We start from the raw sequence: 16,877 nt of genomic DNA on the forward strand, positions 1-16,877 counted from the left end.
AATTGTGCCAAGAAATTTGAAGAACAGCCAGCTGGCCCATTGACTGGTCCAAGTATAGGTTTCAAATTAGCAGGTGTTCTGGAATTCCCATTCTACTCAGAGTCAGCTACAGTTTGTTATGATCCACCCAGTCAAACACCTTTGCATAGTTAATGAAACACAGATATACATCCCTCTGGTACTCCCTGCTTTAAGCTAAGATCCATCTAACACTAGCTACAATATCCCTCATACCACAACCCCTTCTAAACCCAGCTTGGACTTCCTGAAGTTCTCTGCTGATGTGCTGTTCCAGTCATTTTTGGATAATCTCCAGCAGAACCTGTTTGCATGTGACACTAAAGTATCAAATGTGGTAATGGTTACCTATGGTGGACAGTGTTAGATGGAGCTCCCTGATTAAAACAAGCTTGAAAGCAGGAGTGGTATCCACTTCCATAATAGCGTGCCTCCTGAAATGCTATGAACCTGGAGAAAGGATGAAATTCTCTCAAGTGTTGAGGACTTTTGTTCATAGGGTTGCTATGAGTGCTATGAGTCACCTACAACTCGACAGCACTTAACAAAAACATATAATTTTTGTGTGTGTGTGTAAAAATCACAAAAAGGAAAGGAACTGTAAGTGTTGTAAACATTACTGGTGGCCTTGTGGCTAGGAGTTGTAATGGTAAGCCAAAGGCTATACACCCATCAGAAGATTAATGGATTGAGACATTTTTATATACTATGCATCACTAAAGAACAATGAGAGTTTAGATACCATTTTTCTGAGAACAACTTAGTTGCATAAGAACAATTACTGCATAAGACTATTATTATAAAAACAGAAAAAACTGAGCAAGATATATATAAACAGTCAATGAAGGAGGAGAAAAGGAGATGAAGGTAGAAAACTGGGTAGGAGAGAAATCAGTAGGGTAGCAATGGTTAGTGGGTTAGTAGGTTTCTAGGGAGCTGAAAGAACAGGAAAGATTTAACATAGATTTTAAAAGACAGGATAATGATAAACATAGACCAATAGGAAGTAATTAATAAAAAATACAACATAGTGTATATGAATGATTGCATAAAACACAATGTCCATGAAAATGAAAGATTGTATAAATCACAAAATATGATCTGATCAGTAGTTCATGACCATTCCAATCTCACCACATTCTTTCCAACATTTGCTACTGATACTAAGATGAGCTTCTCCAATGATTTCTTCCATAAATGTAGTCAACCTGATTCCTATGTAGCCCATCAGGTAAAATCTCTGTGTAAAGTTGTCTTCTGTAGCTTTTTTTTTTTCATAAAAAGTATTTCCAAGGAATAAATCTTTGTAAATACAAAATTCAATCATTCTATTTCCAGTTTCACTTCCATTACCAAGCTCATACTTTCCAACTACTATTCACTGCATGGTTTAAAATTGGGAAGGGAATATACCAGGGATGTGTCCTGTCTCCATAGCTTTTCAAACTGTATGCAGAACAGGTTATCCAGGAGGCTGGGCTCTATGAGGAGAAATGTGGGGTCAAGATTGGTGGACGGTCTATGAACAATCTACGATATGTAGATGACACAACCCTGCTTGCTGAAACTGAGGAGGACCTGAAACACTTGCTGCTGAGGGTCAAGGACTGCAGCCCCCAATATGGATTGAGGCTCAATGTCAAGAAGACAAAGATTCTCACCAATGGGCCAATTGACAGTATCAGGATGGATGGCGAAGAGATTGCGATTGTTCACAGCTTTAGTGTGCTTGGCTCCACAGTCAACACTCTTGGCACCAGTGGCCAGGAAATAAAAAAAAAAAACTTATTGCGATAGGAAAGTCTGCTGTAGGGACCTCTCCAAAGTACTGAAGAGCAATGTTGTCTCTCTGGAGACTAAGGTGCATCTGATACAGGCCATTGTGTTTGCAATCACTTGCTTTGCATCAGAGAGTTGGACAATGACTAAGGAGGATAGAAGGAGAATTAACGCCTTTCAGCTGTGGTACTGGAGAAGGGTATTGACGGAACCATGGCCTGCTAGGAAAACAAAGAGATTCATCCTGAAAAGGGTCAAACCAGGCAGCTCCTTGGAGGCAAGGATTCTGAGGCTCTGTCTAACATACTTTGGTCATGTTGTGAGGAGGGACTGGTCCTTGGAGAGGAACATCATTCTTGGTAGGTTGGAGGAACAGAGAAGGAGGGGAAGGCCCTCTATGAGGTGGATTGATTCAGTGTCTGGGGTAGTAGGGATGGTTGTATCGGAGACGGTGCAATTGGCACAGGACAGAGCAGAGTTTAGGGCTGTTGTACATAGGGTCACTATGAGTCCAACAGACTACACGGCACATAACAACCACAACAGCAACATTCCTTCTTCAGTGTTTCTACTTTTGCATTCTAGTTACTAAGTTATCATTAATGCATCCTGATTGCTTGTTAGGTCAATTTCAGACTGCAAAATTTGTTAAAAATTCTCAATTTCTTCCTCTTTAGCTTATGTACGAGCATATATTTGAATAATAGTCATTTTAATGGATCTTCTTTGTATTTGTGCAGCTATCATCCTATTATTCACAACATTGTTTTTCAGGATAGAACTTGAAACTGACTTATGAGTGCAACACTATTCTTCATCTGGTATTCATTCCCTGCATAGTATACCATATCTCATATAGCTGGTCCATCTTTGATTCAAAGTGGCCGTAGCTGGTTCATCACATCTCACTAATGCCTGAATGTAGACATTCATGTGTAACATTGCATTTTTAACAATTTCCTGTTGATTTTCCTCATTTTAACTCATTTCCAATCTGGAATCAACCACTACACTGCTATATCTATCCTCTCATGCAGAACCTATACCTAGATCATGAGGCTATAGTGAGAACAGAGCAGAAGGGTACTGCATAGTTTGGAATATGGAAGGGATATGTCAGGGTTCTATTCTCTCTTCATACTTGTTTAATCTATATGCTGAGATAATTATCTGAGAAGCTGGGCTCTATCAAGGTGAATGTACCATCAAGATAAGAGGGAGATTCAGCCATAAAACCATGTTATGCAAATGATACACCTTGTTTGCTGAAAGTGAAGAGTACTTGAAGCACAGATCAAGTCTTCAGTATGGATTATGTCTCGATATACTAATAAAACAAATATACTTACCACTGGACCAATAGGCAATGTCATGATGGATGGAGAAGAGATTGAAACTGTCAACAGCTTAATCTTGCTTGGATCCACAATCAACATCCTAGGTTCGAGTAGTCAGGAAATAAGGAAAAATCTGCAGTTAGGGGCCTTTTCAAATTATTTAGGGCTAGTGATGTCTGTTTGAAGACAAGGTGAGTCTGGCTTAAGCCATTGTCTTTCCAATTACTAGCTATGATCTGAGACCTGGCCAATGACTAAGGATGACAGAAAAAGAATTGACAGCTTTGAACTATGGTATTAGAGAAGAGCACTGAACATTTCATGGATGGATAAGAGAACAAACAGATATGTCTTGGAGATGGTGCAGCCGGTATGCTCTTTGGAGGCAAGAATGATGAGGCTTCACCTCCCATACTTCAGAGATGTTGCTAGGAGGTGCTATACCTTGGAGAGGGAAATGATGTTGGTAAGGGTGGAGGGTTAGTGAAGGAGAAGAAAACCCTCAATCAGGTGGATTTATACAGTTACTATTACAAGGGGCTCTTGTGTGACAGGAAGTGTGAGGATGGCACAGGATAGAACAGGGTTCATATCTTTTTGTCCATAGAATCATGCTTGACTTGATGACACCTAACAACCACAACTAGGGTTAGAATCTTCTTTCTCTGTTTATTTCAAGTCTATAAGGGTGGTGTGTGGTTTGCTGGTTTTTTTCCACTCTGTTGGAAAAAGTTTTTGATGTATACAGAAACTTCATTTTTTGAAGGTCCTATTTATCCTCTCCTGATCATGCACTTCTAGTTTTATTTGCAAGCCTATTTACGTTGAAAGCTACAGCTTCTAAATTTGATCCCATTTTGTCTTTTACAATCCTTACCATTTTAAGCTTTATCCCTAATTCTGAACCACCTTGAATTGATTTTTGTGTATGGTGAGAGCTGTGGATCATGTTTCAGTTTTCTACACTTAAATGTCCAGTTTTGCAAGTACCATTTGTTGAAGAGGTTGTTATTTCCACTTTACATAGTTTTTTTTTTTATTCTTGGTCAAATGCCAACTGATCATAGGCCTTTGGGTTAATCTCTGGATTTTAATTATATTCTATTGAATCTGTATCTGTCTCTGTACCAATACCATGCTCTTCTGGTCACTATGGCTGTGTAGTAGGTGTTAAGATTCAGGAATGCCACCCCTCTCACTTAATTTATATTTTTCAGAAGTCTTTTTGCGTATTTTGGTCTCTTCCATTCCTAAATCAACTTGACAATTACTTTTTCTATTTTTTTGAAAAATGAGTTTGGTGCCTGCATTAGTATTGTGTTGAACATGTAGATTGTCCTTTGGAGGACTGATGTTTTCACAATGTTCAGTCTATCTATCCATAAACAAGGAACATCTTTCCATTTAGTTATGACTCTGTTTCTTGTAGTAGTGTTGTGTTGTCTTCCTTTTAAATGTCTTTATTGTCTCTAATAAACTTATTTACAGATATTTCGACTTGTGATTGATAATTGTAAACAAGTATCGCTTTCTTAGTCTCCTTTTCTATGCTGTCTTTGTTGTTATAATCGGAATATTTTAAAATAAAATTTTTATTTTATACTGGTTTACTTACAAAGGTCACATACATTGCTTTTCACACTGGATCTTTCCCATTTCCTTTACCCACCCCTCCCTCTACCCATCAAATTGTGCAACACTATGATTATTTCCCTGCCATCCTCATCTCTCTTGAATACTTATACACATTTTACTAGTTACCTTTCTGTTTCTGCAATAATGGTCTTGAACAGTAATTGTCCTTAAGGAACTGAGTTAGTTCGCTCAGCCTAAGTCTCTCTAGTCTCTCCCAAGTTCGGTAGTAGTTTTCAAATTCTTAGCTCCTGCTTGTTGTATCGTATTCCATCATGTGAATGTACCACCATGTCTTAATCCATTTGATTGTGGTTGAATATTTGGGCTGTTTCCATATTCTTGTGATGGTGAATAATGCTGCTATGAGCATTAATGTAAAAATCTCCATCTGTGCCTCAGTTCTAATTTTGTCAGAGGCAGTGTGATTGGCACAGGATAGAGCAGAGTTTAGGACTGTTGTAAATAGGGTCACTATGAGTCGCAAGCAACTCGAAGGCACATAACAACAACACATTCCAAGTAATGTTAGCTTGGTCATATATAATATCTAGATTGAGTTTTTTTGAGGAAACTTGACACTGCCTTGCACAGTGGTTGTATTATTTTACAATCCTACCAACAGTATGTAAAAGTTCCTATCTCTCCACATCCTCCCCAAAATTTATTACTTGCTGTCCTGTTAAATGTTGCCACTGCTAAAATGGAATCTCATTGTGGTTTTGATTTGTATCTTTCTTGTTTCCAGTCATTGTGAGCATTTCTTCACGTGTCTGTTGGCCATCTGAATATCTTATCTGTGAAAATTATTTTCATATCTTTTGCCCATTTTGTAGTTGTGTTATCAGCCTTTTCCTTGCAGAGGCCCTGTAGGATTCTATAAACTTTTCATAGGCTATCCTTGTCCAAAGTGATATTGCCAAACATTGGGGGGTTTTTTGGTTTTCTTTTTCGCAGTCAGTAACTTTTCTTTTCAATCATTTGGAAATTGTTTTTGAGGCACACAGAGATTTAATTTTTAGAAGTTCAGTAGACCAATTAATAAAATGGGAGGATATAAGATCAATATCCAAAAATTAGTAGGATTCCTCTGCAGTAACAAAGAGAACTCAGAGAAGAAAACAAATAAATCAATATAATTTACAATGTTGTTGTTGTTGTTGATTGTCCACTTCATTTCTGTCACCAAACCATATTTTTCTACTAAGATTCCTTCCTCCCCCCCAGCTTTTGTATTCTGTTGTTGTTCTTATGTGCCATCGAGTTGCTTGCAACTCATAGTGACACTATGTACAAGAGCCCTAAACAACATTTGATCCTGTGCCAACCTCGCCATCTCAAATACACTCTATTCTACCACTTCTCTCACAGAATCAATCCATCTCATCAAGGATCTTCTTCTCCACTCTCTCAAACATGATGTCCCTCTCCGAGGACCAGTCCGTCCTTGCAACATACCCAAAGTATTTCAGACGAAGCTTCAGAATCCTTGACTCCAAGGAGCATCCTGGCTTCACCCTCTGCAGGACAAACCTGTTTGTTGTCCTAGCAGTCCATGGTATGTTCAACACTCTTCTCCAGCACCACAGCTGAAAGGCATTAATTCTCTTTTATCAACCCTATTCACTGTTCGACTTTCCGATGCATAACATGTAATTGCAAAGACCATAGCCTGGAGCAGGCTCACCTTAGTCTCCAGCCTGATGTCATTGTTCTTCAGTACTCTTAAGAGGTCCTTCACAGATGACTTTTCCAATGCTATTATTCTCCTGATTTCCTGGCTGCTGTTACCAAGAGTGTTGCCTGTGGAACCAAACTGATATCATTGCTCAACAGTACCTTGGAGAGATTTCAGACAGCAGAATTTCCCAATGAAATTCATCTTTTAATTGCCTGGCTTCTGGTACCAAGAGTGTTGATTGTAGAGCCAAGCAAACTGAAGCTGTTAATAATCTCAATCTCTTCACTATCCATGATGATGCCATTTGACCCAGTGGTGAGAATCTTTGTTTCTCTTGATGTTGAGCTTCAATCCATATTGAAGACTGTAGTCCTTGACCTTCTGCAGCAAGCGCTACAGGCCCTCCTCAGTTTCAACAAGCAGGGTTGTGTCATCCACATAACGCAGGTTGTTGATTCTTCCACCAATCCTGATGCCACCTTCCTCCTTATACATCAAAGCATCTCAGATGATCTTTTCTGCATACAGATTGAAAAGGTATGGAGACAAAATACATCCCAGATGGACCCCCTTCTTGATTTTGAACCATGTAGTGTCTACTTGCTCTTTTCTGACGATTGCCTCTTAGTCCAAGTATAGGTTTATCATTAGCATAACCAAATGTTCCGGGTTTCCCATTCTTCTCAGTCAGCCACAGCTTGTTGTGATGCACACAGTCAAAAGCCTTTGCATAGTTAATGAAGTACAGATAGACATTCTTCTGGTATTCTCTACTTGCTCACAAGATCCATCTAACATTAGGTATAATATCCCTGGTACCACAACCTCTTCTAAATCCAGCCTGCACATTTGGCAGTTCTCTGTTGACATATTGTTCCAAACATTTTCTGATAATTTTCAGCATAATCTTGCTTTACTGTGACATTAATGATATTGTTCGATAATTTCCACACTCTGTTGATTCACCTTTCTTTGGAAGAGGAACAAATATCGATCACTTCCAGTCAGTTGGCCAGCTGGCTGTGCTCCAGATTTGTTGGCACAACTTAGTGAGCAAAATCAGGGCAGCGTCTGTTTGTTGAAATAAATCAGTTGGTATGCTGTCAACTCCTGGAGCCTTGTTTTTTGCCAATTCCTTCAGAACAACTTGAATTTCCTCTTTCATCACCATAGGTTCTTGCTCATATGTTATTTCATGAAATTTCTCTGTGTCCACCAGTTCCTTCTGATACAGTGACTCTGTACTCCTTCCATCTTCTTTTGATACTTCCTGAATCATTTAACATTGTACCCATATTATCCTTAAATATTGTCACCTGTGGCTTGAACTTGGTTTTTAACTCCGTCAGCTTAAGAGACGCTGAGCGAGTTCGGGCCTTTTGATTTTCTGACTCCAGCTCTCTGCACATTTCATTATAGTATCTTACTTTACTGCCCCAAGCTGCCTTTTGAAATTTTCTGTTTAGCTCTTTGATTTCTTTATTTCTTCTAGTTATCAATAGTTTTAAATACAACTTAACTGCATATTTGGTCAATTTTGGACTGCAAAAGTTGGTAGAAATCTTCAATTCCCTCCTCTTAGGCTTTAGTTGTTGGTGGTGCATATATTTAAGTAATAGTCATATTAACAGATCTTCTTTGTGTATGGATAGTATCGTATCACTCACAACATCATATTTTAGAATAGATCTTGACATTCTCTTTTTCACTATGAACACAATACCATTTTGCCTCGGTTTTTCATCCCTGGCATAATAAAGCAAATGAATATCTGATTCAAAGTGGCCCATTCCAAGCCATTTCAGTTCATTGACACCTACAGTATCAGTGTTCATGAATCCCGTATCATTTTTCATATGATACAAAATTTTATTTATGTGTTTGGTTGTGTGTTTTTTTTTAAGTGCTGTTGAGTCAACTTTGCTTCACAGGACACTATGAAAAACAGATCTAAACCCTGTCTTATCTTGTGCCATCCTCATAATTTCTGACATTTTTTAGGCCATTGCTATAGTAATTGTGTCAATCCATCTGGTTGAAAACCTTCCTCTCTTTCACTGATTCCACTTTCTAAGCATGATGTTCCTTTCTGACGAATAACCTCTCCTAGCAACATGTACGAAGTGTGTGAGGTGAAGCTTTGTTATCTTTACCCCCAAGAAGCACTTTACTTTTACTTTTTTACAAGAAGCACTTGACTTTACTTTCTCAAAGACATACCTGTCTGTTCATTTAGTCTTCAAACTTTGTGTATAATATGTTGTGTTGTTGCTATGTATCTTTGAGTCATCTGTGACTTATAATGACTCTGTATACAACAGCTCTGATCCCTACCCTATCCTGAGCCAGTATGCCAGTATCACTGACCCCAACACACATAATCTCATTGCCCCAGTTATCATGTCAATTCATGTCATCCAGGGTCTTCCTCTTCTATCTCTCCTATGTTGTCCTTCCACACTTCCAAGTATGTATCATTTATATTATCTATATCTATCTGTATCATCTATATCTCTCCATCTCTACACCTATACCTATCTATCTCTATCTCTATCATCCATATCTATCTCTATCATCCATATCTATATTATCTATATCACTATATATCTATATCATCTCTATCTCTATCTCTACCTCTATCTCTCTATCTCTATCTCTATATCATCTATATATCTATCTCTGTCTCTATCTCTCATTTATATCTCTCATCTATATCATCTATATCATCTCTATCTCTATCTCTATATCTCTATATCCTCTATATCTATACCTATACCTATACTTATATATAATCTATAAATATATCTATATCATGTATATAATCTATATCATCAATATCAACACTCTTGGAACCAGCAGTCAGGAAATCAAAAAAAGTATTGTGATGGCAAAGTCTGCTGTTAGGGACCTCTCTAAAGTACTCAAGAGCAACGGTGTCTCTCTGGAGACTAAGGTGCACCTGATACAGGCCATGGTTTTTGCAATCACTTGTTATGCATCAGAGAACTGGACAATGACTAGGGAGGATAGAAGAAGAATTGATGCCTTTGAGCTGTGGTGCTGGAGAAGAGTATTGAAGGTACCATGGACTGCCAAGAAAACAAACAGATTCATCCTGGAGAGGGTTAAACCAGGCTGCTCCTTGAAGCCAAGGATTCTAAAGCTTCATCTGACATACTTTGGACATGTTGTTAGGAGAGACAGGTCCTTGGAGAAAGACATCATGCTTGGGAGGATGGAGGGGCAGCATAGGAGGGGAAGATCCTCTATGAAATGGATTGATTCAATGACTGGGGTAATCGGGATGGGTGTGTAGAGGTAGTGCGATTGGCACAGGATAGAGCAGGGTTTAAAGCTGTTGTACATAGGGTCGCTATGATTTGCAAAAGACTCAACGGCACGTAACAACAACAACAACATATCTATATCATCTATATCTATATCATTTATATCTATGTCATCTATATCTATCTAGATCTATACCATCTATATCTATCAATATCTAATCTATATCTGTATATATTTATAAGTGAATCCTTATATTTGCTTTGTAAGTGAATATCTATATTTGTTTTATAAGTGAACATCTATATTTACTTTAATAGTGAATATCTATATTTGCTGTAAAAGTGAATATCTTTATTTACTTTTTAAGTGAAAGAACATTGTAAGTGTAAGTAAGTAAGAGTGGCATCCACTTCCTAAGCTACTTGCCTCCAGAAACTTTATGAAATTTTATAAATGTGGATAGTTGTAGACTCAATGTGAAGAAATAAACAACAATATGTATATATTCACTTTGTAAGTGAATATATATATGTATATATATATTTTATAAGTGCATATATATAAGTGAATATATATGTATATTTAGTTTATGAATGATTATATATTGCTTATAAATGAATATATATATTTCGTTTATAAATGAATACATGTATTTCATTTATAAGTAAATATATATATGCTTTATAAGTGACTTACTGGCTTTTGGTCCTAAAGAAATCCTGCTGTGACATTCTTAAAGAAGGCTTAACTTTAGAAAGAAAAATGGATAGTACCTTGGTACACTTGTCAACACAGCTTCTATAGCATAAATGTCTATACCATAAATATCTGCCAGTAAAGTTTCATGGGATGAAAGGTCTAATATTTCTTAGATCGTCTCTTCTCTTTTCCAAAGTCCTTGGATTATTCTAGGAAACTATTATACTAAATATCCTGTTAGTTACTTCTCTTCTTCTTCAGATGGACACTATCTGCAAGGTTTAGTCATCAATATAGATTAAGCAGATGTATTGTGAGCTCTGGTTGCCTAGTGAGTAAGGAGTTTCTCTGACAACCCAAAGGTGTATGATTCTGATTCACAAAGAAATCTGAACTTGTACAATTTACAAAAAATTGAAAACTCAATGGAGAGTCAGCTAAAACTCAGTGCTGACTCAAAGACATGGAGGGTTTTTTGCTTAATTATTATAATTTATATTCGTTTTCTCACAAAGTTCATATATATTGTATTTTGCACTATTCATTCATATTGTGGTTCATACAATTTGGGGACATAAATAACACAAACAAATAGTATTGAACACTTAATGAATTGATCACTGTGGTACATACTCTATACTCAAAATTCCTATGAAAATATTATTCAGTTATTTATAATTTATTTTTCATAATAATAATGTGTAAGATGTAATTTTGTAATATCATTTTATTTCAGTCACAAAATTGAAATATGCATACAATACTGTTTTTTCTGTCCAATTGTCTTGTTTTCCATTGTGTTAACTCTACTTGGAAGTGGATAACTTTGGCCAACTGACTGGAAGAGATCTATATATGTTCCCATTTCAAAGAATGGTGACCGAATAGAGTGTGAAAATTATAGAACAATATCATTGATAACAATCCAAACATGATTTTGCTGAAGATTATTTTAAAAAATGACTGGAACAGCACATCAATAGAGAACTTCCAGAAGTCCAGGCTGTGTTTAGAAGGGGTAATGGTACTAGGGATATTATAGCTAATGTTAGATGAATCTTGGCTCAGAGCAGAGAATACCAGAGGAATGTCTATTTATGTTTCATTGATAATGCAAAAGCGATTGACTGTGCTGATCACAACAAACTGTGGTTGACTCTGAGAAGAATGGGAATCTCATAACACTCACTCATGCTAATGATAAATCTATATTTAGAGCAGGAGGCGGTTGTCAGAACAGAGCAGGGAAACATTGCATGGTTCAAAACTGGGAAGGGTGTATGGCAGGGATGTGTCTTATCTCCATACCTTTTTAACCTGTATGCAGAAGAGATTATCCAGGAGGCTGGGTTCTATGAGGAGAAGTGTGGCAACAGGATTGGTGGAAGATTCATCAACAACCTTGCTTGCTGAAACTGAAGAAGACCTGAAGTGCTTGCTGTGGAAGGTCAAGGGATGCAGTCGTAAATATGGATTGAGGCTGAATATCAAAAAGACAAAGATTCTCATCAGTGGGCCTATTGCAGCATTAAGATGGATGGTGAAGAGATTGAGATTGTTAGTTAACATCTTTAGTTTGCTTGGCTCAACAGTCAACATCTTGGCACCAGAAGCCAGGAAATTAAAAGACGTATTGCAATGGTAAAGTCTACTGTTTGCGACCTCTCCAGAGTACTGAAGAGCAATAGTGTCACTCTGGAGCCTAAGGTGTGCCTGATACAGGCCATGGTCTTTGCAATCCCTTGCTATGCATCAGAGATCTGGACAGTGACTAAGGAGGAAAGAACGAGAATCTATGCCTTTGAATTGTGGTGCTGGAGAAGAGTCTTGAATATACCATGCACTGTTAAGAAAATGAATAGATTCATCTTGGAGAGGGTTAAACCAAGCTGCTCCTTAGAGGCAAGGTTTCTGAAGCTTCATCTGACAAACTTTGGATATGTTGCAAGAAAAGACCGGTCCTTCGAGAGGGACATCATGCTTGAGAGGGTGGAGAAGTGGTAGCACAGGAGAGAAAGACCTTTATGAGGTGGATTGATTCAGTGACTGGAGTAATGGGGATCAGTGTGTCAGAGACAGTGAGATTGGCACAGGACAGAGCAGGGGTTAGGGCTGTTGTACATAGGGTCGCTATGAGTCACAGGTGACTCAGTGGCACATAACAACAACAACAAATATTAAACAAAATATTCCATTTTAGCTATGTTTATCTTAAAATTTTAGTGTCATTAATCATACTTACTGATAAAAGCAATAAGTTATTCTTCACACTCTCACCTCAGAAATAACAAAATGGAAGTTTATATGCTAAGAAACTAAAATCAGAAGTGATACCTACCCACTGATCTCAAAAGTGCTGTTGAGCATTGTACAATGCTCAATGCTCTTAGTGCTAACTGGACTCTCTTTGATATAAAACTTATGTTGTTCCTTTTTAAGTACCCTAGAAAAGGCTTCAGTTTATAGAAAGCGTATCTACCACAGAAAGAAACAATGCCTTACCCTGCATCCATGTCTGCTCTGATAAATCTTGTTACTGTAGGTGCTGTTCTAATAATATTTGTGAGGGATTTTCTCTTTTTCTTCTGACCTCACATTACCAGTTGGTCTTCTAATAACATGTTCAAAGTATATTCAAAGAAGTTTCACCAGCCTTGCATCTAAGGAGCAATGTGGCTTAACATCTGTCAAGACTGAGTTGTTTGTTCTTTTGCTTGTTGTTGCGTAACATTGAATCAAAACCAACTCACACCTGACCCTCCAGGGGAATTTTGAGAGGTAATAGTCCAAAGTACATGTAATATTCTTCACAAAAATCCCAACTCAAAGACATCAATTTTTTCCTTAGTCTTTTTTATTGATTATCTGATTTTCATACGCACATGCACAGAACATATACACATTTAAGCTTGATTTAGACGCACCTTAGTCTTCAAAGCAACATCCTTTCTTCCCCTTCCCCTGCATTTTTAATAGGTCTTCTGCAGCAGATTTAGCCAGTGAAATATGTTGTTTGATTTTTGAGGTATTGCACTCATGAATGTTGATTATAGAACGAAGTAAAAGAACGCAATTTTCCTTGTTTATCATAACAATGTTTATTGGTCCAGTTGATATGTCCAGAAGATATTTGTTTTCCTTTTGTTGTTGTTGTTGTTATGTGCTGTTGAGTCGTTTGCGACTCATAGCGACCCTATGTACAACAGCCCTAAACCCTGCTCTATCCTGTGCCAACCGCACTGCCTCCGACACACCCATCCCGATTACCCCAGTCACGGAATCAATCCATCTCATAGAGGGTCTTCCCCTCCTGCGCTGTCCCTCCACCCTCCCAAGCATGATGCCCTTCTCCAAGGACCCGTCCATCCAGGCAACATGTCCAAAGTATGTCAGGCGAAGCCCCAGAATCCTTGCCTCCAAGGAGTTGCTTGGTTTAATCCTCTCCAGGATGAATTTGTTTGTTTTCTTGGCAGTCCATGGTACATTCAGTACTCTTCTCCAGCACCACAGCTCAAAGGCGTCCATTCTCCTTCTATCCTCCCTAGTCATGGTCCAACTCTCTGATGCATAACAAGTGATTGCAAAGACCATGGCCTGTATCTGGCACACCTTAGTCTCCAGAGAGACACCGTTGCTCTTGAGTACTTTAGAGAGGTCCCTAACAGCAGACTTTCCTGTGGCGATATTCTTTTTGATTTCCTGGCTGCTGGTGCCTGCCAAGAGTGTTGACTGTGGAGCCGAGCAAACTGAAGCTGTGAAAAATCTCAATCTCTTCGCCATCCATCCTGACGCTGCCAATTGGTCCAGTGGTGAGAATCTTTATCTCCTTGACATTGAGCCTCAGTCCATACTGAAGGCTGCAGTCCTTGACCCTCCACAGCAAGTGCATGAAGTCCTCCTCAGTTTCAGCAAGCAGGGTTGTGTCATCTGCATAACGTAGACTGGTAATAGATCTTCCACCAATCCTGGTGTCACAATTCTCCTCATAGAGCCCATCCTCCCAGATAATCTGCTCTGCATACATGTTGAAAAGGTATGGAAACAGGACGCATCCCTGGCGTACACCCTTCCCAATTTTGAACCATGCAGTGTTACCTTGCTCTGTTCTGACTACTGCCTCCTGGTCCAAGTATAGGTTTCGCATTAGCACAATTAAATGTTTTGAGATTCCCATTTTTCTCAGAGTCAGCCACAGTTTGTTATGATCCACACAGTCAAACGCATTTGCATAATCAATGAATCACAGATAGGCATTCTTCTGGTATTCCCTGCTTTCAGCCACAATCCTAGAAGGCTATAATTTTTCAGACTTGTCATTAAATGCTTTAATTGTTCTGTATTTTTAAATGTAGAATATTATTTATTCTTATCCCTACTCTACAAATCAAATTCCATTATTCAACAGCCACACTAAGGCTATTTTCAATAACACTTTGCCAATGTAACGAGATGTAATTCTTTCTTAAAATTTAGACGTACATGTGAATGTCAAGCACTTTCAATGCACATCCTGTTAAAGGTCTACCATCCCTATGGGAATATTATAACACATTTCAGACTCTTCACAGACAATGATTGATTTTCTGTGCGAATAGTTTTGTTGTTTTAAGTTTCCTTTGTTGCATTTATGTATAAATATATGTATTTATACATTTTATGTATACATAATGAACTCAAATCTGATTTTCTAAAAGTATAGTTCTGAAAAAATAAAAAGGCAATAAAGTAAGGTTCACGCAACACTCTTCCTTATAGACTAATTTTTCATGTCTATGCGTTTCACACTTTTTTAGTGCATTAACAGCCAGTCTTTTACAGGCTTTTATATGTTGGAGGTCGGTAAGATTCATGGAATTGAACTCAAGTGTCTTCCCATATAGAACTGTGTCTATATTCCAAGCCCAGTGTGCATTGTGCTCTAAGTCAGCCAACTAGTCTCTCACTATGACTCCTAATAAAAAATTCTCATTACACCACAGTGTGCTTGGCAGAGCTTATAGTGCTTATATAAAACATCTTCCAAGGCGAGGGAGGAAATATCCATTGCCTCACATGGGAGTTATGTTGATTATGACATTATCATTTTCAAGATGAGAAAACACAGAGAGGTTAAGTGACTGTAGAAGGTCACAGATTTCCTCTCTCTGAAGGAGGGTGACAATTTTGTTTGCAAAATTTGGAGAGCTTGAAACAGACAGCATTATCTAAGCAGTCACAGATCAACAGACATAACACCTTCTGGCTGTAACATGCTATTAGAAATGTGTATATTCTAATACATCATGTGTCATTGTTATTTTGCTCCTGTGTGAGTAGTTAATTAATCTTCACAGTGATGCTTAAGCTGCAGCTTTTTTCTATTTCTGCAGATATTTGCATAAAATGTTTTATTGTGTTTTTAAAAGAGTCCCATCGTAAAGGTCATTAAATATTTGGTAATTTTATTCCAACAGATAGCTCATTAAATAGTTGGTAGGTTTACTCTATCAGTTAACTGCACAACAGTGGTCTCGGGATCAACTTCTGAAAATCAGTCAATAGAAACTATTAATAGCAAATGCTCAATCTCATTTTGCATGGGAGTACCATGAGTTGAAGAGTAGGGAACAATTCAATGAAGTTTAATAGGAGCAGTTAACCAGTACTCTTTATTTCTTTTTGCTCCTAGTGATTTACCATGAGGAAGCAATGTGAAGGGAAGGGAAGATGCAATATATTGAGCTTATTTTAAGTAAGATACAGGATTTGCATTTTTTTAAATTATGTTTTCATTGATTGTCACATGTTGGCACCAACACTAAGTCTATCAGAGGGACAAATAGATGAATTGGTATGTAGCTCTTGTGATCTAGTGGCAAGAAGCCACATTGTAATCCTGAAAGCACATGGTTCAAATCTGCGAGCTGCTCTAAGGGAGAAACACAATTTCCCCCTCCACCCCCTAACACCATACAGGAGGGTCAGCTACAAGTTCTGACTCTATGGTACACAACAACAACAGGGACACAATAAGAACCATATAATTTTCCTCTTATTAATTTGAACAATTATATACTTTTAACATCTATTTTCTGACACTTTGGTGTTATGTGCCTTCAAGTCACCTGTTGACCTACAGAGGCCCTACGCATAGCAGTTCTCAACCCTAACTTGTCCTGAGCCAGTATCACTAATTCCTAAACACTAATCCCATTGTCCTAGTTAACTATTTCATCTGGGGTCTTCCTCTCCTGCATTGTACCTCCACCCTTCTAGACATGAAGAATGAAGAATGTAAGATGGGGCTTCAAAAAAAGAAGTTCCAAGACAGACCTATTTGTTTTCTTAGCAGTCCATAATAAGTTCAAGACTTTTCTCCAGAACCACAATATGAAGGCATCAATTCTTCGGTCATCCTTAGATATTGTCCAGCTTCCTGAAGTATAATAAGTAATTGTGAATAT

Source organism: Elephantulus edwardii, unplaced genomic scaffold, assembly GCF_000299155.1.
Source record: "Elephantulus edwardii isolate Elephantulus edwardi_28Jun2011 unplaced genomic scaffold, EleEdw1.0 scaffold00240, whole genome shotgun sequence".
NCBI lineage: Eukaryota > Metazoa > Chordata > Mammalia > Macroscelidea > Macroscelididae > Elephantulus > Elephantulus edwardii.